General features: G+C 44.0%; 1 protein-coding gene across 1 annotated transcript in view; it reads left to right on the top strand.

Annotated features, from left to right (window-relative positions):
* LZTS3 (leucine zipper tumor suppressor family member 3) overlaps positions 1-22,528 on the top strand; it is a 327,722-nt gene that overhangs the window by 118,250 nt on the left and 186,944 nt on the right. The gene's annotated exons all lie outside the window — the stretch shown is intronic.

Below are 22,528 nucleotides of genomic sequence, written 5' to 3' on the forward strand. Positions count from 1 at the left end.
AAGCGGCTCATGATAATCACAAAAGCACTAAGAAACAAACTTTACAATCACTATTCTGTCAAACACAATAACATATGAACATACGAAGTTACCTTTCAGCGGCAGCTAAGGCCACTGATTGGTCTTGCCACCATTGTCCTCTCCTAAGACTGGTAGCTGTTGTCCAAGATCTGACGCCTTGGTCTTTTCTGGCCAGCTGACTTGTTTTTCTTTTTAATTGGTGATGGATATGTTGGTGGAACCTGACACCTTCCATAATCAGAGCAGGTGACTCCCTCTGGAGAGATACACCCCCTTGTAGCCTCCAGACATTGTAGTTAAAGCACATTTGGAGGAGCAGGCTTCCTAGAGTAGAATTCTCCCAAGCAACCTTCAATAAGGACATTTGTGTTGCCTTTTCGTTGCTGCCCTCCATGGCATCCATTAGTTGCGAATGTTCAGTGGGAGAGAGTTCAATGATGCATCCCTGCCTGCGAATAGATGCTCCCTGTTGTCCTATTAGTGTTCCTCCATACCTCATTTGAGGACGTTTGCCAGACAGGCAGGCTAGCATGCTGCCTAGTGTCCACCTTAAAACCCAGCCATTTTTCTGCCTTTTCTGAAATGGTCACTGCTATAGCAAACAGCAAAATCCCATTTGTATGCAAGGCCAGGAGCGTAGTTTATAACATGCATGTACCACGATTCATTTGCATCTCCAAGCCCGGGCTGCTCAACCGCTGAATGTGAACTCTCCTTGAAAAGCAGTGAATGACGTTAGGACTGGGCGATATATCTGGCTTTCAATATAATGATATATCACCAGCTAAATATCGTGATACACCAGTATATCACGATGTCTGAAATAAAGATGAGAAGGCCAGCGGGAAAAGCAGAAAAATTGGGGGGACCCCAGTTTTCCCCCAAAACTTACTTTTCCTGGAAAATTGGCGGGGAAAGTGTGTGGAATATTCAAACTATATCAAACTCCCCCCCCCATTTTTCCAGGGGGGAAAAAACCAGTTTTTGGGGGAAATATTGCCCCCCCCCATTTTTCCAGGCCTCCCCAGCTCTAGTCTGAAATAAGGATGGAGCTATGTAGAGGCACTGGCTGGCTTTCCCCCCACACTCTGATTTTTGCATAGCGCACAAATCATGATTGGCAATATATTGCCAGGTCAAAAATTATGAAGCCGATATCACGATGTGGACTTCAAACCGGTTTTGGCCGATATATCGCCCAGCCCTAGGTGATTTCCACAGGCTTCTGCAACAGGACTTCCAGTTTCTCTTGGCCCCCTTCAGCTGCCTCTGTGTCCGCCCCCCCCCCCATGTCAAGGGCTCCCCCAACTCACCAGAGCAGATTTTGAGGGTGCCTAGAGGACGTGGGTGGCACTGTGGGTTAAACCACAGAACCTAGGGCTTGCCGATCAGAAGGTTGGTGGTTCGAATCCCCACGACGGGGTGAGCTCCTTTTCTTGGGCCCTGCTCCTGCCAACCTAACATTTCAAAAGCATGTCAAAATGCAAGTAGATAAATAGGTACCGCTCCGGTGGGAAGGTAAGCGGCGTTCCCATGCGCTGCTCTGGTTCGCCAGAAGCAGCTTGGTCATGCTAGCCACATAACCCGGAAAAACTGTGGACAAACACCGGCTCCCTCAGCCAGTAAAGCGAGAGGAGCACCGCAACCCCAGAGTCGACCACGACTGGACCTAATGGTCAGGGGTCCCTTTACCTTTACCTTAAAGGACAACAGGAGAAGCGAGGAAGGAGAAGCCCAGTTGAGTGAGCCAACAGCCACACATGCTATGGTGAGTCTCACCTAGTATGTTTGAGCTGAGAGGACATACCTTAATTGGGGAAAGTTGTTGTTATTAAAAAAGTGTATACTGCCCTATACCTGTAGATCTCAGGGCACTTCACAACACAAAATTACAGCATAAAAAAAACACAAAATGCATCATAAAAATAACAACAAAGACAACCCAATAATCCCCAACTTCCTCAACACATTTAAAAGGGCGTTAGCCTGGTTGAAGAAAGACATTTTTCACCTGGAGCCTAAAGTTGTATAATGAAGGTGCCAGCTGAACCTCCCTGGGGAGAGCATCCGACAAATGGGGAGCCACTGCAGATAAGGCCCTGTTCTCGTGTTGCCACCCTCTAGACTTCTCGAGGAGGAGGCACACGAAGGAGGGCCTCAGAGGATGATGTCAGGGTCTGGACTGGTTCATGGGGGTGGAGGAGAGACGGTCCTTGAGGTATTGGGATCCTGAGCCGTTTAAGGCTTAATAGGTCAAAACTGGGACTTTGGATTGGGCCTGGAAACTAACTGGAAGCCAGTGCAGTTGGACCAGGATAAATGTAAGATGCTCAAAAATGTAAGATGCTCTTGCCCCGGCTGACAAATTCTGCACCTGCTGAAGTTTCCAAATCACCTTCAGAAGCAGCCCTGCGTTATAACACGTAAAAAGGGCATCTCTTCCCCAACCCCCCATGATGAATGTCTCAACGTTCGCCAGGGTAAAGACTCTGCCACCCCCACCCCCTGTCTTTGTTTTTTGGCGGCACCTCTCTAACCCAAGCTCCGGAGGAAGCTGGCTTGACTTATTTTTTAGGAAAGGGACCTCTGACCATTAGGTCCAGTCGTGGCCAACTTTGGGGTTGTGGCGCTCATCTCGCTTTATTGGCCGAGGGAGCCGGCATACATGTGGCCAGCATGACTAAGCCACTTCTGACGAAACAGAGCAGCGCATGGAAACGCCATTTACCTTCCTGCTGGAGTGGTACCTATTTATCTACTTGCTCTTTGATGTGCTTTCGAACTGCTAGGTTGGCAGGAGCAGGGACCGAGCAACGGGGATTCGGACCGCCAGCCATGCTAAATCCCTTGCTCAAAACCCACATTGGTTAATTTCAGAAGTTATGGGGGCAAGCTGGGACCCAGCAATTTTAGGGGACCCTTGCTCCCTGCAAATCCATAGCAGTTGTTTTTCACCTTCAGCCTCTGAGCTGATGCATTGTCTGATTTCATTAAGTGATTCCAGGCTGTGTGTGAGAGAGTCTTCCTTAACTTGGAAAACATTTTCATTAACCTCCCTTGGCTTTAAAGAGTGTAATTGCATTTTAATCTTTCATTCCTACATTATCATTCTGGAGACGGAGTCATTTAAGGGTGGATAATTCCTGCTAATGTAATTTTAAGATACAGTAATCTGAAGTCTGGTCTGGTCTCGCAGTGGGTTCATTCAGTCTAGAAACCACACTTGGGACAGCGGTCAGCTTTTTTTTTTTAAAAAAAAAAACAAAACAGAGTCCTTCCTCTCCGTGTAATAATTCACTGATTCACTTGGAAACTTCTGAGGTGGGTTTCAAAAGTGGCAAAGTTTTGAAGGTGATGGGAGATGATATATGAAGGCACCACCTTGCTTCAAGCTAAGCAGGTCTGGGACTGGGCAATGCCTGGATGGGGGAGCCACAAAATAATAAATCTCCAGTGATGTCAATGGACAGTTCACACAACACACACACACCATAAGAATCCTAGCCCTGTGGTGATGGTGTCAGAAACTCCATTGCTGCCTTGGAAACTAATCCAGAGTGTGGCAACTAGACTTGGCGACTGGGAGCGGCCAACGAGACCATGTAACACTGGTCATCTACATTGCCTTCCAGTACGTTTCCAACCACAATTCAAAGCGTTGGTTGTTGTTTAGTTGTTTAGTCGTGTCCCGCCTCTTCGTGACCCCATGGACCAGAGCACGCCAGGCACTCCTGTTTTCCACTGCCTCCCGCAGTTTGGTCAAACTCATGCTGGTAGCTTCAAGAACACTGTCCCACCATCTCGTCCTCTGTCGTCCCCCTCTCCTTGTGCCCTCCATCTTTCCCAACATCAGGTCTTTTCCAGGGAGTCTTCTCTTCTCATGAGGTGGTCAAAGTCTTGGAGCCTCAGCTTCAGGATCTGTCCTTCCAGTGAGCACTCAGGGCTGATTTTCTTCAGAATGGATCGGTTTGATCTTCTTGCAGTCCATGGGACTCTCAAGAGTCTCCTCCAGCACCAGAATTCAAAAGCATCAATTCTTCGGCGATCCGCCTTCTTTATGGTCCAGCTCTCACTTTCATAAAGTGTTGGTACTGATCTTTAAAGCCCTAAATGGCTTTGGCTCTGTATACCTGAAAGAGGTGGGGTGAGCACTATTTTGGGGACCAACTAGAGCTTTTTTTTCCAGCCAGAACTCACCAAATCTCAGCTCCGGCACCTCTCAGGTGGGCGGCATTGCTATTTTAAGAGAACAAGGGAGAAGTTCATGGTAAACTCTGGCATCTCTTTTTCTAGAAAACCAGTAGTGGAACAAGCCCACCTTAATGCAGCCTTGGGGGCTACAGGAATCTTTTAATTGGAGATGCCAGGGATTGGACTATTGGAGTTTCACCTTCATGTAAAGGTAAAGGTACCCCTGACCATTAGGTCCAGTCATGGACGACTCTGGGGTTGGGCGCTCATCTCGCTCTATCGGCCGAGGGAGCTGACATTTGTCTGCAGACAGCTTGACTAAGCCGCTTCTGGCGAACCAGAGCAGCGCACAGAAACACCGTTTACCTTCCTGCTGGAGCAGTACCTATTTATCTACTTGCACTTTGACGTGCTTTCAAACTGCAAGAAGATCAAACCTATCCATTCAAGAAGATCAAACCTATCTATTCTTAAGGAAACCAACCCTGAGTGCTCACTGGAAGGACAGATCCTGAAGCTGAGGCTCCAATACTTTGGCCACCTCATGAGAAGAGCAGATTCCCTGGATGTTGGGAAAGATGGAGGGCACAAGGAGAAGGGGACAAGAGAGGACAAGATGGTTGGACAGTGCTCTCGAAGCTACCAGCATGAGTTTGACCAAACTGCGGGAGGCAGTGGAAGACAGGAGTGCCTGGCGTGCTCTGGTCCAGGGGGTCACAACACGACTAAATAACTAAACAACAACAACAAAGTCGGCAGGAGCTGGGACCGAGCAATGGGAGCTAACACCATTGCGGGGATTTGAACCGCGGACCTAGGCTCTGTGGTTTAGACCACAGCGCCACCCACGTCCCACTACACCTTCATGTAGAGGTGTATTAAGACAGCATCCTGAAAAAAGCAGAGCCTGGAAGTCTGGCCACCTTACAAGATGCTGTCTGTTTAAGCAAGAGGGGCTGGTGGACAAGACTTGGGTCACTATGACACTGATTCTCCTCTGTGAGCCTTTTTTGCTGCCTCCCCCCACCCTGCCCAGATATTCATTTCTTACATGGGTGAAGACTGTATTACGGCCATTTCAGCAAGAGTGCATGTGGCTATTTTATGAAGATGACTTTTCATCCTTTGGCGTAAATTGCTGAGCCGTGATTCAAAAGCGTAATGTCCACTCATTTCCCCGTCTCCCTGTAAGTGACTCTGACAGCCACTTCTCAGGCACACCAGTCCTTTGCCCTGACTGCCAAATGGGCATCAGATGATATAATTGTGTATAGATTAGGCCGCTGAAGGAAAGTGGAGTGGAAGCAATTTAAACATCTCCTATCTCTGTGTGACACCCCCCCCCCTTTCTTACAGTCACCCATCAAGGTTGAGGTTTCCGCCTTGCATGCCTGCGAAAAAGTCAAATGATCTGCAATTATTGCAGGATTGGGATTTTTGCACCTTTTCTACCGCAGCATCTTTCTTGGCGATTTGAGATAAGGCGGTACAGTGGTACCTTGGTTCTCAAATGCCTTGATAGTCAAACAACTTGGAAGCCAAACATTGCAAAACCGGAAATAGGCGTTCCAGTTTCTGAACTTTTTTCAGAAGCCATTTTGAGTGTTACGCTTCCAATTCGAGTGCCACACTTCCATTTTGAGTGTTATGCTGAGGTCTGTCTGTTTTTGCTATTTATTTTGCATTTTTGTTTTTGCAGCTCTTTTTTTGTTTTGTTCAGCTACTGATTGAATGATTGTGTGACTGCACTACATGGTTTATTGCTTTCATTTTATGGATCAATGGTCTCATTAGATAGTAAAGTTCATGTTAAATTGCTGTTTTAGGGGTTGTTTTTAAAGTCTGGAATGGATTAATCCATTTTGTATTACTTTCTATGGGAAAGCGCGCCTTGGTTTTGGAACGCTTTGGTTTTGGAATGGCCTTCCAGAACCGATTAAGTTTGAGAACCCAGGTACCACTGTACTTTGCTTGGTTTCTAAAGAGGTTGCAGCTGCAAACCTGTATCATTATCCGGTCTTATAGATTGAATCTATCATGGTGTTATAGTTTGGGAGGAACCGCTCCTCCTGAACCCTAAAAATTAATAAATTGTGAGTTTTTGATTACTTGGCATGTGAAGGGATAAATATAAGCTGCAGAGGAAATCATGAACTAGCAAAATGACCTGATCAAGCTCGAGCCATTAAGAAACAATAGAGGGCCATTGAGAGCCATGGGCTATGCAACAGTCCTCCTTCCTTGCCCTGAAATGTGGACAGAGACTCAGCGTTTGGAAGCTTGCCATAGTAACTGGGTGTGGGGGGATAGGGAAAGAGAGTTTTGAGCAGGAGTTGCTGAGAAGAAGAAGGGGAAGAAGAAAGACTGGGATCCATCTTGGGCAGGTTGGCTGCAGGCTGGCTAGAGAGATGCTTTGGAGTCCAGAGCTGCACTGCTGTGAGCGACAAGCCCATCTTGAAATGACCGTGCTGTAAAACCTGGACTCCCTCCATGCAGACTGAAGGTGTAAATAAATAAATAAATAATAAAATAAATTTTTATTTATATCCCACCCTCCCCAGCTGAAGCTGGGCTCAGAGTGGCTAACAACAATAAAAGTAACACAACATTCTAAAATCAATTTATTTTAAAATCAATTCAAAATCAAATTCATGGCAACCATTGGGCTAGAGTTTTGTGAGGATTACAGAAGGAGGGGGTCAGGCTGTGCCTTGGCCAAAGGCCTGGTGGAACAGCTCTGTCTTGCAGGCCCTGCGGAAAGATGTCAAGTCCCGCAGGGCCCTAGTCTCTTGTAACAGAGCGTTCCACCAGATCGGGGCAACAGCCGAAAAAGCCAGCCGAACCTCCCTGTGGCCCGGGACCTCCAAGATGTTTTTGTCTGAAGACTGTAAGTTCCTCTGTGGGACATACCAGGAGAGGCGGTCCCATAGGGACGAGGGTCCTAGGCTGCAGAGGGCTTTAAAGGTTAAAACCAGCACCTTAAACCTGACCCTGTACTCCACCGGGAGCCAGTGCAGCTGGTATAGCACCGGATGAATGTGATCCCGCAAGACATTTTTTACAATGACAAAGAACTACAATTTGATAGACATTTGGAGACTTAGGCACCCATTGGAGAAACAATTCACATATTACTCAGAACCGAATCAGTCCATGTCAAGAATAGATCAAATATGGGTATCGAATGAGCTGACGCCAAGAATCCAACAAATTGAAATACATGCGAAAGTAATTTCCGATCATAATCCCATAGAATTGGAATTAAAAGGATTTGAAGAAAGAACTTTTAGGTGGAGACTGAATGACAACTTGTGGGACGACCAAAAAGTGGTGGAAAAATCACAAAAGAAACTAACTGAATATTTTATGGACAATGTGAATAAGGGTACGAAATTGAGTATTGTTTGGGACGCAAGCAAAGCAGTAATGAGAGGATTTTTTATTCAGCAAAACTCACTGAAGAAAAACAACAAAGAAAAAAGGATAAAAGAGATCTTAAAACAGATTATGGACAACGAACAAAAATTGATTAAGAGACCTAACAACGTGAAAATAAAGCAGGAAATAAAGATCCTCCAAACTCAGTTTACAATGATAATAAACAAAGAAGTGGAGTGGAATATTAAAAAACTAAGACAAAAAAGTTTTGAATTTGCAAATAAATCAGGAAAATGACTTGCGTGGCAACTAAAAAAGAGAAAAGAACAGAACACAATTAATAAAATTAAAATAAACGGAGAAGAGAAAGTCGACCCAAAAGAAATAAGGAAAGGATTCTTGGATTTTTATGCGCAACTATATAAAAATAAGGAAAGGAACAATAAGAAGAAAATAGAGAGATATCTAAAAGAGAAAATGGTGCGAAAGATCCCGACAGAACAAAAAGCCCAACTGAATGCCCCAATAGAAAAAGAAGAAGTAAAAGAAGTGATAAAGGAATTGAAGAGAGGGAAAGCACCGGGACCAGATGGATTTACTTCTAGTTACTACAAAGAGATGAAAGACGTCCTGGTGACCCCGCTGACTGAAGTAATGAACAACATTCTGAAAGGAAGAGATATTCCAGAGACATGGAAAGAAGCATATATTACACTAATCCCAAAACAGGACTCGGACTTAACTCAAGTGAAGAACTATAGGCCTATCTCATTATTAAATACGGACTATAAGATCTTTGCTGGAATCTTAGCGAAAAGATTGAAAAAGATATTAACAGGACTTATACATAAAGATCAAGCAGGTTTCCTACCAGGCAGACAAATGAGGGACAACATAAGAAATATAATCAATGTTATAGAATACCTGTCTGGCAGGAGCGATAAACAAGCAGTTTTAATGTTCGTAGACGCGGAAAAGGCCTTTGACAATGTCACTTGGGAGTTTATGTTAAAAAACCTAGAGTATATGGAAGTGGGCCAAGATTTTTTCAATGGCATAAAGGCAATCTACACAGAACAGAAAGCAAAATTGATAGTAAACAATGTGATTACCGAAGATATAAAAATATCCAAAGGTACAAGACAAGGTTGCCCGTTATCGCCATTGTTATTCATAAGGGTCCTGGAAGTTCTCTTAAATGCAATTAGACACAATAATCAAATAAAAGGGGTAACAGTTGGGCAAAATGAGTATAAAGTTAAAGCCTTTGCCGATGATCTGGTAATGACTATAGAAGAACCAATAGAAAGTGTAAAAGAGATTTTAGAAGAAATGGAACAATTTGGAAAGCTGGCAGGATTCAGATTGAATAAGAACAAGACGAAAATGATTTTTAAAAATATGGAGCAAAATAAGATTGAACTATTGCAGCAACAAACTGAGATGGAGGTGGTGAAAAAGGTTAAATATCTGGGAATTTGGCTAACACCAAAGAATATTGATTTGTATCAAAATAATTATATCCCGGTTTGGAAAGGAATAAAGAAGGACCTGGAGGTGTGGGCCAGAATGAAAATGTCATTTTGGGGAAGAATCTCCACGGTAAAAATGATGGTGCTACCAAAAATGTTATTTTTATTTCAGAATATACCCATACTAAAGGGTATAGGAATTTTTAAAGAATGGCAAAAAGTAATTTCAAGGTATATCTGGCAGGGCAAGAAGCCCAGAATAAAATTCAAGTTACTGACAGATGCTAAAGAAAGAGAGGGCTTCGCCCTGCCAGATATGAGACTGTACTATGAGGCAGCATGTTTGTGCTGGGTAAAAGAATGGATAAAGTTAGAAAATAATGAATTATTGGATCTTGAAGGTTTTGATAACAGATTTGGATGGCACGCATATCTCTGGGGTGAAAAAAGGAGGGCTCACAAAAGTTTTGGAAACCACATCTTCAGGGGTTCATTAATTGAGGTATGGGAAAGATATAAGAATATTTTGGAACCAAAAGTCCCGCACTGGCTGTCCCCATTGGAGGTAATGAGTGTTAAGAAAATTAATATGAGGAAAAAATGGGGTACATACAGTGAGTTGGTGACTAAGGAAGAAGGGAAATGGAAACTGAAACCATATGAACAAGTCAAAGAGTATACATATGATTGGCTGCACTATCGTCAGGTAAATGAAATATTTAAAAAAGATTTGAAGGAGAAAGGTTATGTAGAAAAGGAATCAACTTATCAGAAAGAGATACTAAATAATGAATACAAAATTCTGTCAAAAATGTATAAGATACTGCTGGAATGGCATACTAAGGATGAAGAGGTTAAATCGGTAATGATACAGTGGGCAAAGGATTTTGGGTATAATGTTCAATTTGAGGAATGGGAAAGATTGTGGAAAGAGAACATGAAATTTACAGCATACACATTGTTGAAGGAGAATGTAATGAAAATGTTTTATAGGTGGTATATGACTCCTGTAAAGTTAGCAAAGATGTATAAGGTCGATAACAAATGCTGGAAATGTAAAGAGAAAGAAGGGACGTTCTTTCATCAGTGGTGGGCGTGTAAAAAAGTTAAAAGTTTCTGGGAAATGATTTACAACGAGATGAAAAAAATGTTAAGATATACTTTTGTGAAAAAACCTGAAGCTTTTCTTTTAGGGATGATAGGAATGGACATAAGAAGAAAAGACTTCAAACTTTTCCAATATGCAGTAACGGCAGCCAGAATCCTGTTGGCCCAGAAATGGAAACAAGAGGAGATACCGACGATAGAAGATTGGAGATTAAAACTAATAGACTATGCGGAACTGGACAAACTAACCGGGAAAATTAGATACACTAAAGACCAAAAGTTCATCGAGGACTGGGGAAAATTGGTTGATTATCTGAAGAATATCTGTGAGATGAATACAACGTTAGTGGGTTTACAAGAGGCACTGTAAAAAGACAAACAAGTATTGTTTAAGGAAAATAAGGGGACTAAGGAGCAACAATGACAATATTAAAAAGAGGGAATGCGTTATAAAGATAGAAAAATGGATGACTTGCAAAGACGCTGAGGGAAGTCCAAAACAGACACAATTTGTTGAATTTGGGTTTAAATGTATAATTGTTGGAAAATTAATAAAAATTTATTTAAAAAAAAAAGAATGTGATCCCGCAATGAGGACCCCATAAGGAGTCTTGTCACGGCATTCTGCACCCGCTGGAGTGGATAAATAGGTGAATAAACCATATTTCTTAAAGCTACATCTGTCTCTGCCGTGCCTCAATTCTCCGACAGGGCACAGACCCTGGGTGAGTGCTGGGAATGCCCTGGGATTTTGCCAGCACTCAGCAGAGAGATGGGGAGACGCCCAGCTTTTCTAACAATGTTTACATCCCACCCTTCTTCTAAGGAGCTCAAGAGAGCACACATTGCTCTATCAAAACAATGTCTCACTGTTTTAACAAAGCGTGTTCTCCTTCATGGAGAGCACGTGTTGCGGTGGGGGCTGCCAGGACTCTCCAAAGTTGGGGGCGGGCTAATTGATCGTTGGCCACTGATGCGATTGGGGCTTCCCTTGTTGTTGGGAAGAAGTTAATGTTGCCATTTGTTGATTGACAGCCAGAAATGCTAAAACTCCTTGCACGAGGCTAGGGCTTCTTCTTTTCGCCCATGCAGTGGATTGCCCGTCCCTCCCTCCCTAGAATTAGGGTTGTTCGCTTTGACCTTGCTATGCCTGTCATGGGGTCGTCTGCTCTTGGGGCAGGGGCCTGGTAGGAATTTTGTCCATCTGGCTGATTGGCTGGGGCCATTTGGTTTTTGCCTACTGCGTAGCAAATCGTCACAACTTGTAAGGTTGCGGTTAGGCATTGGTTTATGGTTTGGTTGGTTGAGGGGCATGGATTGGCTGTGCCTGTCCCTCTAATGCTGCTGCTGCAAGGGATTCCGTTAAAGGAATTGGGGGCTAACTATTGCTTGTCCACTCTGTCAAGGGGGCTCGGGCCATAGCAATGAGCTCCTGGTCGCATTTGGGGTGAGGGCAGGTTCCCTGCTCCGCGTAACCCCCGAGTGTATTTCCCCCTTCTGACTTTCGCATCGTGCGGAATGTCAGTCTGTCCCCCATGGTGGGGGCAGATAGTCGCAACCAATGCCTAAGCAACCACTCACAAATTTGTATTTTAATAAAGTTGTGGCCAAAATTATGCCAAAAACCATAAACAAAAATTCTGTGTGATGTGTGAGTTATTGGGGTGGCCCTGGGGACCTCGACACGCAATAACCCTGCAAGGGAGGTTAGGGTGAGGGACTGTAAGTGGCCTGAGGCTACATGGTGAACTTCATGCCGCCTGGTCCAACCACTTTGTCACATTGACTTTTCTCCTTTCACACTCTCATCCTCCATTAATAAAAACAGCGTGTCTCTGCCCCCGATGGAACAACTTTACATTCATAAACCTATATGAGCACCATACCTTCTCACAACACATCTTCTCCCAAATTTATTCGCCGGAAATAAACCTCCTTCCCTTCTCTGCCTACCTGCTATGTACTACTTCCCCTCCTTCTGAGGCAAGCTGCACGCAGCAGGAATTTCGGATGTGATGTTCTGCTAAGCCGTCATTACCTTCGCCCCCTCCGCTCCTCATTTTCCTCTTAATTAAACAATGAACAGCGACCTTTCATAATTCCTGTTGAAAGATGAGAAGAATCTGCCATGCTGATCTGCCCGGGCAGCAACGGGCCCTCTGAGAGGGGTTCGTTGACGCGTTTGCAATTCACAAGATTCCCCCTTGCATATTAATGCCACGTTCCTAAGGTCATTCTCTGCTGGTGTCAGGTCTGGGAAGTGCCTTCCTTTGGGGACCGCACTGCAGGGGTGGCGTAGGGGCGGGCATCCAAGAAGAAGTTGCTCGGAGTTGGGGGGAGTTGTTTGGGCCCAAACAAACCACAACACTGCAAAACAGAGGGAGGAGGGTTGGTGAGAGTTGACTCACCAATGGGCACTACATTGGCAGTCCTTGAATCAAAACATGGAGGTAGCCTTCACACTTCCTCTTTTCTTTTTTTCTTCTTTTTTCCTTTTTTTAAAAAAATATTTTATTTTTGTTGTTGTTGTTTAGCCGTATAGTCATGTTCCGACTCATCATGACTCCATGGACCAGAGCACGCCAGGCACTCCTGTCTTCCACTGCCTCCCGCAGTTTGGTCAAATTCATGCTGGTAGCTTCGAGAACACTGTCCCACCATCTCGTCCTCTGCCGTCCCCTTCTCCTTGTGCCCTCCATCTTTCCCAACATCAGGGTCTTTTCCAGGGAGTCTTCTCTTCTCATGAGGTGGCCCAAGTATTGGAGCCTCAGCATCAGTATCTGTCCTTCCAGTGATTACTCAGGGCTGTTTTCCTTCAGAATGGAGAGGTTTGATCTTCTTGCAGTCCATGGGACTCTCAAGTGTCTCCTCCAGCACCATAATTCAAAAGCATCAATTCTTCGGCGATCAGCCTTCTTTATGGTCCAGCTCTCACTTCCATACATCACTACTGGGAAAACCATGGCTTTAACTATATGAACCTTTGTCAGCAAGGTGATGTCTCTAATTTTTTTGTCCCCAGGACTAAGTGGGATGGTACCCTTGTCACCTCACCGACAAATTCCCAATGATCTTTTTTGTGGGCCCTGCCCACGCCTCGCTCCCAGCAGAATCCCGGAGAGGATGTCTCTCTGCCAGGGTGCAGATGGCATCCCCACGCAAACACCACATCCTGATGGCAGTGCGGCCGTTCAGCCCCGGTTCATGCAGCCAAAACTCATCCCCCACAAAAATCCCCATCTGTGTGAGGATGAACGACTTCCACGATGGCCTTCTCCGAAAGGCCTTCTAAGGTTTCTCATTGTGGTTTGGGAGGAAGGCGAACTGGGAGAACTCAGCTTCTAACCCCAAGGAGAACTTTTCTCTGCCTTTAAAAGCTGCAGCAAGAAGCGCCAATATCTTGCCCACTGCAGATTTCGCTCTTTGCATTTGGCAAACTTTGCCAGCAGAGTTGTCTCCATCTGTGTTGGCCAAAGAGTTATAGAATCATAGAATCATAGAGTTGGAAGTGTTGGAGATAAGCAGTGTCCAGTGCACAGCGGAATGATGAGAAGTATGAGCCAACATGCTCTATACTACTTTATTTACAGTTCAAAGCTGGTAAGTTACAGAAAAACATTTTCCCTCTGCCGGAGCAGAGAAAGCGTCATCTCTCCTCTAAAGCACAGAGAGAATCACACAAACTGAAACTGCAAAGAACAGTGAAAAACAGGAAACCAGTGTACGTCACATCCAGTCTCCCGTTCCCGTGGGAAAACCTCCAACAGTACATCCTGTGGAATGTAAACATTGTCTTGTGACAAGCACTTCGCTGCACAGAGAAGAAAGCAGAAACCAACATCCTCCCCCTTTCTGTGAACATCTCTGGGCAGCGTGTTCGTACAATATCAGTACAAACCCAACTTCTGCACATAGGTACAGTGTTGATCCCTTGATACAATCTTGGACAATACATCAGCAGGAATTTCATTACCTGGCATATAGGACACCGTTACGAGTCCCTTCTGAATACGTTCCCTAGCATGTTGCAACTTTAATTGCAAGTGCTTCGTGCTTTGCTTACAACCTTCAGAATTCAGCAAAGCCAAACATGCTTTGTTGTCCTGGTAAACCTGGATTGGACATTTGACAGGAATTTTCATGTCTTTGCACAATTGTAACAACCATTCACAATCTTTAAGTGAATAAGACAGTGCATTCAGTTCAGCTTCACAAGTACTTAAGCTAACTGCTGTTTGCTTCTTGCATGACCAATCAAATAGACCCTGATTGTACTTATAGCAAACTCCAGACGTACTTTTCCTGTCTGTAGTGTCACTTCCAAAACTTGCATCTGCAAATATCTCAAGACCACCAGACTTCTGATTGTTAAATCTCAGTCTGTAATGCATAGTGCCTTTCAAATACCGCGCTATGCGTTTCAGAGCTTTCCAATCCTTAACAGTAGGATTGTTGACTTGTCTGCTTAGCAAATTACAGCTTACAGCAATGTCTGGTCTTGAACATCTGGCAATGAAGTTTAGCTTGCCTAGCACACTTCTGTACAGTGTAGTGTCAGAAAATGCTTCTTCAGTGTCATCTACCTGATAACCTGTTGTCATCGGTGTGTCTACAGGGTTAGCATCCATCAGGTTTAGTTTGCTTAACACATCAGCAATTTTCCGTGACTGGTGTACTAGAATGTTACCATCTTGATCTCTCTCTATTTCCAGAGATAGGTAGTTGTTTACCTCACCAAGATCTTTCATGTCAAAGTGCTCTTTCAGTTGAGCTAGGGCGTTATTGTACATTGTGACATCTTTCCAAAAGAGTAAAAGATCATCAACATAAAACAAACAATACAGTTTCTTTTGCCCCTCCTCTTTGACAAATACACATGGATCAGATTTCCCTTGCTTAAAACCTAGAGAAAACAATACTTCAGTGAGTTTTGTGTGCCAACACCGTGCACTTTGCTTGAGACCATAAAGGGACTTTTTCAGAGCACAAACAAATCCCTGTTTTACCTGTACGCCATCAGGTGGAAGCATATAAAGTGATTCATTTAGAGATCCGTACAGAAAAGCTGTATTGACATCATGGTGACTAATGTGTAGATTCTCCTCTGCAGCTAGCTTGAGCATAAGCCTAATGCTCTCATACCTCACTGTGGGTGAGTAGGTCTCGTGATAGTCTTCACCTGGTACCTGTGCAAATCCTCTGGCTACCAATCTGGCTTTGTGTCTGACTATCTTGCCATTTTGATCAGTCTTCGCTTTGAAGACCCATTTGCTTCCAAGCAATTTCATTCCTGGAACTACTGGAACAAGTTCCCATGTTTTGTTCCTTTCCAAGGAATCAAGCTCAGCCTTCATGGCATTTAACCATGGCTCAGCTTCCTTTGAATCCAAATCCTGGATTTCTTGGAAACTTGAAGGTTCAAAAACCTTCTTGGAGCTTTTAACAGCTGTTACTGCTATCTTAGCAAACTCATCAGCAAATCTCTTTGGAGGTCTGCCTTTTGTGGCTCTCTGTGACCTGCGAATCAGCCTTAAGTCTTCAACACTCTCCTCTTCCTTCTTAGGAGAAAAGTGGCCTATTGTGAACAATGGTTCCTCCAATTCTTGATCAGAGCTTTCAGAGGGTCGCATAGAGGCTTTCGCACTCTTGAAATCCTCTGAATCATCTGATTCAGTTTCAGACTCAGAATCAGAACCTTCATCAGTGGGTGTGGGTTGTTGCGGTTGCTTTTGACTATCCTCAGTCTCATCACTGTCATCAGGATAACATTGGAAAATTCCCACATTCTCCCCCCACTTGGCATTGTACTCAACACTTCTTGTGAGCTTAATTTCCTTAGAGTCAGTCATCATTATTCTGTAAGACCCTTTCTGATAACCTAGAAAGATACCATGCAATCCACGCTTGTCTAACTTGGAGTGTTGTGGTGAGTGAACCCACATGTCCGAACCAAAAATTTTCATGTGTTTGATGTATGGCTTCTTGCCAAACATCTTCTCATAGGGGGTACAACCAATCGCTGAAGATAACCTGCGATTATAACTGTAAGTGAAACATGAGAGAGCTTCGGCCCAATAACTCTCTGGAAGATTTGCATCATGCAGCAAGGTTTTTAACCCTTGAAGCAAAGTCTGATTTGCCCGTTCCGCAAGCCCATTCTGCCATGGCGAGCGAGGACTAGACAAATCATGTTGAATTCCTTTCTCAGCCAGAAAAGCTTCAAACTGCTGAGAAGTGAACTCTCCCCCCCGATCAGTGAAAAGAATCTTAATCTTCTTACCATGCACATTTTCCAACCAAGCACAGAATTCCTTGAACCTAGGAAAAGCCTCTGATTTCTGCTTGAGATTGTACACATAAATATACCTGGAAAATGCATCAATAAGAACCATGAAGTACCTATTCCCACCCAAAGAGGGCGCTAGTGGACCAACCAAATCAGCATGAATAATTTGGTATGGCTCTGTAGCTTGCCTACTAGACACCTTACCTTTCGCAGCCATTTTCACCTTGTTTGCTGCGCATGCCTTGCACTTCATGTGGTACCTGCAGGGTTTAATAGTCATACCTTCAACCAAAGCAGGCATTTTAGATACTGCCTCAAAATGCAAATGACCAAATTTCCTGTGAAAATCGTGAATACATTCTGCATGCAAACTTTTGTTAGAACCTGCAATGCAACAAGTGTCATCCTGCACAACATCATCATAATACAAAAGAAACAAACGATCAACAAATTCAGCATACAATTGATAATCATTTTTCTTGGTGATGATGCATCTATTGTTCTTAAAGGAAACGTCTATTTTCCGCTCCATCAGCTGTCCAACGCTAAGCAGATTATGTTTCGCGTCCGGCACATAAAGCACGTCCTGTATCGACAAGTCCAAACTGTGAAGAACAACAGTTCCGTAGCCTTTACTGGGGATTGTGTGGTCATCCGCCTGGTGAATTGCACCTTCCTGCGGTGTAAAAGACACGAACAGTCGCTTATCGTTGCACATGTGATGCGTTGCAGCTGAATCAACAACGAAGAAAGATCTAGACGTCTTCTGGACCTCTGCAACCTCTGCAATCTTTGCAACCTTTGGAGCGAAGCGTGAGACCATTGCCTTGTGCTGCGTTGTCCTGGACACCGGACCTTTGCCTTTGCTCTGGCCTTTTCCACGCGATGAGCTTCCGCTGCGCTGCTCTGTCTTGGCCCTGGGATATTTGCAATCCCTCTTCATATGGCCTAGACGTCCACACGAGTAGCATTTCACTGCCTTCAAAGCTTTGGCGCCATCTGGTGGTTCCACTGCACTATGGGATGACGTCTGTGAAGACTCCCCCTTGTTGATGCAGCTAGCACCGCGGCGATCCGCTTCATTCAATATCACGGCAGTAACATAGTTCACTGTCAGCTGAGCAGTTGGCTGTATAGCAATCTGAGTCGCAACAGACTCCCAACCTGAACCCAAAGATTGTAGTATCATGAAGGAATACACAGCCTCTGGAAAGTTGAGTCCTCTCTGTTGCAGCTCATGTCTCAGATTCTGCATCTCCATCAGATGTATACGCACATCTCCACCTTCAGCAAGAGCCATATTATGCAGCTTGTTGAAGTAAAACATAGTGGACCCAGCTTCTGTCCTTAAGTGAGCCTCTTTCAAAGCATCCCAAATTTCTTTGGCTGAGGTCTTATCACGCAATAGACAGAGCTCTTCTGGGGATACTATCAATGTAAGAGTTCCCCTTGCCTTGGAATCCTTAGCTTTCCATTCATCTGTAACTGGAGCTGGGGGGGTTTCTGAAATTACCTTAAACAGACCCTCTTTCCGCAGAATTGCCTCTGCATACAAAACCCAGTCCGCATAATTTTTCTTATTGAGCTTAGGAATCCCACAAGCATCAGCTAGCTTTGCAGTCGCCATTTCTGCTTGTCTGCTGCTGCTTTAAATCAAGCTGCTTTAATCCAAAGGCAATTTCAAAACAGCCTCTGCCTTGCCTGAGCTGCTCTTCTGTTTATTTGCTTTGCTTATCTGCAGCTGCTTCAAACTGCATTCCAAAAGCAAGTTCAATAGCGAAAGTCCCCAAGTGCTTTCTCTATGTCCTAATTCTTGCTGCGTCACTGAATTCTGCAGCTGCTTTGAAACAACAGCATTTGCAAAAGTTACTTTCACTTTCCCAGCCATCCAAGCCACTACGCTTGTGCCGTGGAAAACGGCTTTAAAAGTTCAAAGTCCAGCCTTAAAGCCATTAATTAGAAGCTGGCAGGCTGCCCGGAGCAGTAGCACATACCTTCATCAATCATTTTGACGCGCAGAGCAGATACCTTGCGATCCGTGCCTCTGCCGCTGTTCCGATCCTCTTTGCTCCTTTATTCCTTTGCCAGGAGCCCGACTTCTGAAGACCAATCTCAAAACACTGCATTTTTCTGGGCCCGAAACCAAATGTTGGAGATAAGCAGTGTCCAGTGCACAGCGGAATGATGAGAAGTATGAGCCAACATGCTCTATACTACTTTATTTACAGTTCAAAGCTGGTAAGTTACAGAAAAACATTTTCCCTCTGCCGGAGCAGAGAAAGCGTCATCTCTCCTCTAAAGCACAGAGAGAATCACACAAACTGAAACTGCAAAGAACAGTGAAAAACAGGAAACCAGTGTACGTCACATCCAGTCTCCCGTTCCCGTGGGAAAACCTCCAACAGTACATCCTGTGGAATGTAAACATTGTCTTGTGACAAGCACTTCGCTGCACAGAGAAGAAAGCAGAAACCAACAGGAAGAGACCACAAGGGCCATCGAGTCCAACCCCCTGCCAAGCAGGAAACACCATCAGAGCACTCCTGACATATGGTTGTCAAGCCTCTGCTTAAAGACCTCCAAAGAAGGAGACTCCACCACACTCCTCGGCAGCAAATTCCACTGTCGAACAGCTCTTACTGTCAGGAAGTTCTTCCTAATGTTTAGGTGGAATCTTCTTTCTTGTAGTTTGGATCCATTGCTCCGTGTCCGCGTCTCTGGAGCAGCAGAAAACAACCTTTCTCCCTCCTCTATGTGACATCCTTTTATATATTTGAACATGGCTATCATATCACCCCTTAACCTCCTCTTCTCCAGGCTAAACATGCCCAGCTCCCTCAGCCGTTCCTCATAAGGCATCGTTTCCAGGCCTTTGACCATTTTGGTTGCCCTCCTCTGGACACGTTCCAGTTTGTCAGTGTCCTTCTTGAACTGTGGTGCCCAGAACTGGACACAGTACTCCAGGTGAGGTCTGACCAGAGCAGAATACAGTGGCACTATTACTTCCCTTGATCTAGATGCTATACTCCTATTGATGCAGCCCAGAATTGCATTGGCTTTTTTAGCTGCCGCGTCACACTGTTGGCTCATGTCAAGTTTGTGGTCAACCAAGACTCCTAGATCCTTTTCACATGTACTGCTCTCAAGCCTGGTGTCACCCATCTTGTATTTGTGCCTCTCATTTTTTTTGCCCAAGTGCAATACTTTACATTTCTCCCTGTTAAAATTCATCTTGTTTGTTTTGGCCTAGTTCTCTGGGGTGTTAGCCACCCCTCCCAGTTTGGTGTCATCTGCAAATTTGATCAGGATCCCCTTGAGTCCATCATCCAAGTCGTTGATAAAGATGTTGAATAAGACCGGGCCCAAGACAGAACCCTGTGGCACCCCACTAGTCACTCTTCTCCAGGATGAAGAGGAACCCTTTGGGTTTAGTCAGTCAGCCAGTTACAAATCCACTGAGTGGTAGCATAGTCAAGACCGCATTTTACCAGCTTCTTTACAAGAATATCATGGGGCACCTTGTCAAATGCCTTGCTGAAATCAAGGTAGGCTACATCCACTGCGTTCCCTTCATCTACCAGGGTTGTAATTCTGTCAAAAAACGAGATCAGGTTAGTCTGACATGACTTATTTTTCAGAAATCCATGCTGACTATTGGAGTTGAATGTGCTTTTATTACCCTCCAGCATTATATTATTATTATTATTATTATTATTATTATTATTATTATTATTATTATCATTATCCCTGAGGAGGCAGGGCAGCATGCAGATATACAACTTACAAACAAAAACATTACAAAACACTTTCAAACGCTGTAGAAATAATTACAATTGAAAACTTTCTAGTACAATTAAACTGCAGTTAAAAGCACAGTTCCATCCAATGTACTTGAGGTTTCCAGCGACAGTGTTCCTCAGCCACTAAATGCCTGGGTAAGTTCTCAGATTCCTCCTGCAAGTTCATAATGATGGAGACGGGCTCACCTCACTAGGGAGGGCATTCCACAATGGGGAAGTCACCACTGAAAAGGCCCCGTCATGGGTTAGAGTCAAACAAGCAGCCCATGGGAGGAGGGAAGATTCACCCTGCCAGATGTGGCCGATATTGGGATGGCAGTGAGACTCTTGATGGCTCAAGCAGGACCTGTGTGCCTAAGGCAAAGGGCCAGATGGCACCCTCACCAAATCCATGGTAGGGAGATGGGATTTGAGGGAAGGAGGCTCCCTTAGGGGAGTGCAGGCCAGGCAGCGTAGAAAACACATAGTCCTATCCACCCCCACCCCCACAGAATCTGCCACCTGAAGCTAAGGATGGGGGAGACTTTTTTAAAAATATATATTTTTATTGAGCAAATTTAACAAATCAAATTATAAATCAATATATCCAATTACATTCCCCCCTTTCCCCCTCCCTCCCTTCCCCACCCTCCAGAGACTTCCCTCAGCTCACCTCTCTAATTTGTTTACACATATTGCTCCCTGCATGTTGTAAAATTGTACATATCATTGCCTTATCTATCCTATGTTCTACTAATAAATTTGTGGATGTTTATTCAAAACCTGCCAAGAAGTCCAAATCCTTTTGTTGTCTTTTAAAATAGTTTGTAAAGAGTTACCATTCTTCCCTGAAGTCATGGTTGTCCTTCTCACATAATTTATATGTTAACTTTGCCAACTCCGCATAGCTCATCAGTTTTTCTTGCCGTTGTTCTTTCATTGGGATTTCCTCATTCTTCCATCCTTGTGCTAACAGGACGCTTGCCGCTGTTGTAGCGTACATAAATAAGGTCTTTGCTTTTCCTGGTAGGTCTTGTCCTAAAATCCCTAACAAAAATACTTCTGGCTTTTGTACAAATGTCATTTTGAACATTTTTTTCAATTCATTATATATCATCTCCCAATTTTTTTTAACTTCTCTGCATTCCCACCACATATGATACAAAGTACCTTCTTTTTCTTTACATTTCCAACATGTATTTGACCCGGTTTTATACATTTTTGCCATTTTTGCTGGTGTAGTATACCATCTATACATCATTTTCATATAATCTAGAAATTGTATAGCCAAACCCTTTTTTTGTTATCTTCCTTGTACATCTCATATAATTGTATATAATACAACCAACTCTGAAAATGGTCTTTGATTTCCTCATAATCTTTTAATTTCCATTTTCCTTCTTGATGTCTCAGTAAATCTCTATGCATAGGCCACTTTCCCTTTTTACCAGGTGGTTTAAGTAGTGAAGCTTCAATTGTTGATAGCCACCAAAGTGTTTTTTGTTCTATTAGGTCTTTGTACCTCTCCCACACTCTCATTCATGATGCCCTAATTATATGATTGTAAAATCCTTTATGTACTTTCCCTTTCCCATACCATAAATATGCATGCCTTCCATATCTGTTATCATGACCTTCCAAATCTAATGCTTCTTCCTTTTCCAGTTTTATCCAGTCCCTAATCCAAACTAAACATGCAGCCTCATAATACAATTTAAAGTCTGGGAGGGTGAAGCCTCCTCTTTCTTTTGTATCTGTAAGTATCTTACGTTTAACCCTTCGCCTTTTGCCCCAGGATGGGGGAGACTTTTGATTCAGGTGGCATTTAAAGATCAGCCCTAACTAATTCTCACTTTGCAGAGCAATATGCAAACCAAAACATAGCCAACCATTGAAACTTGCCCTTCTTCAAATTTTGCAATGCAGCTCCACTGCCAAGCAACGTGCCCCAAACTGCATGCGTTGGGTATATATAAGTATATATATAACACCTGAAACTGGACTGAAAACATGAGACACTGCAAGAAACCAATACACACCCACACCCACACACACCCCGCTTTATATTTTTAATACAAATCTCAAAGCGGTGTACAGCATATTAAAATCAATCAATGACTAAAACATTAGCTGGGCGATGTTCCTCTAGCCTCATGAGGAGCCTCTTCAGTGGGGCTGGTGAGTGTGGGCCTCACCCCCTAGGCCAGGTGGAAAGGGCCTTGACAGATTTGACAGATATGGACATCCCCTGTTGAATGTAGAAATTGTTGCCAGAATCTTGTTTTTTATCTCTT

This window comes from Podarcis melisellensis (assembly GCF_964234715.1).
Source record: "Podarcis melisellensis genome assembly, chromosome: 9".
In the NCBI taxonomy this organism is placed as follows: domain Eukaryota; kingdom Metazoa; phylum Chordata; class Lepidosauria; order Squamata; family Lacertidae; genus Podarcis; species Podarcis melisellensis.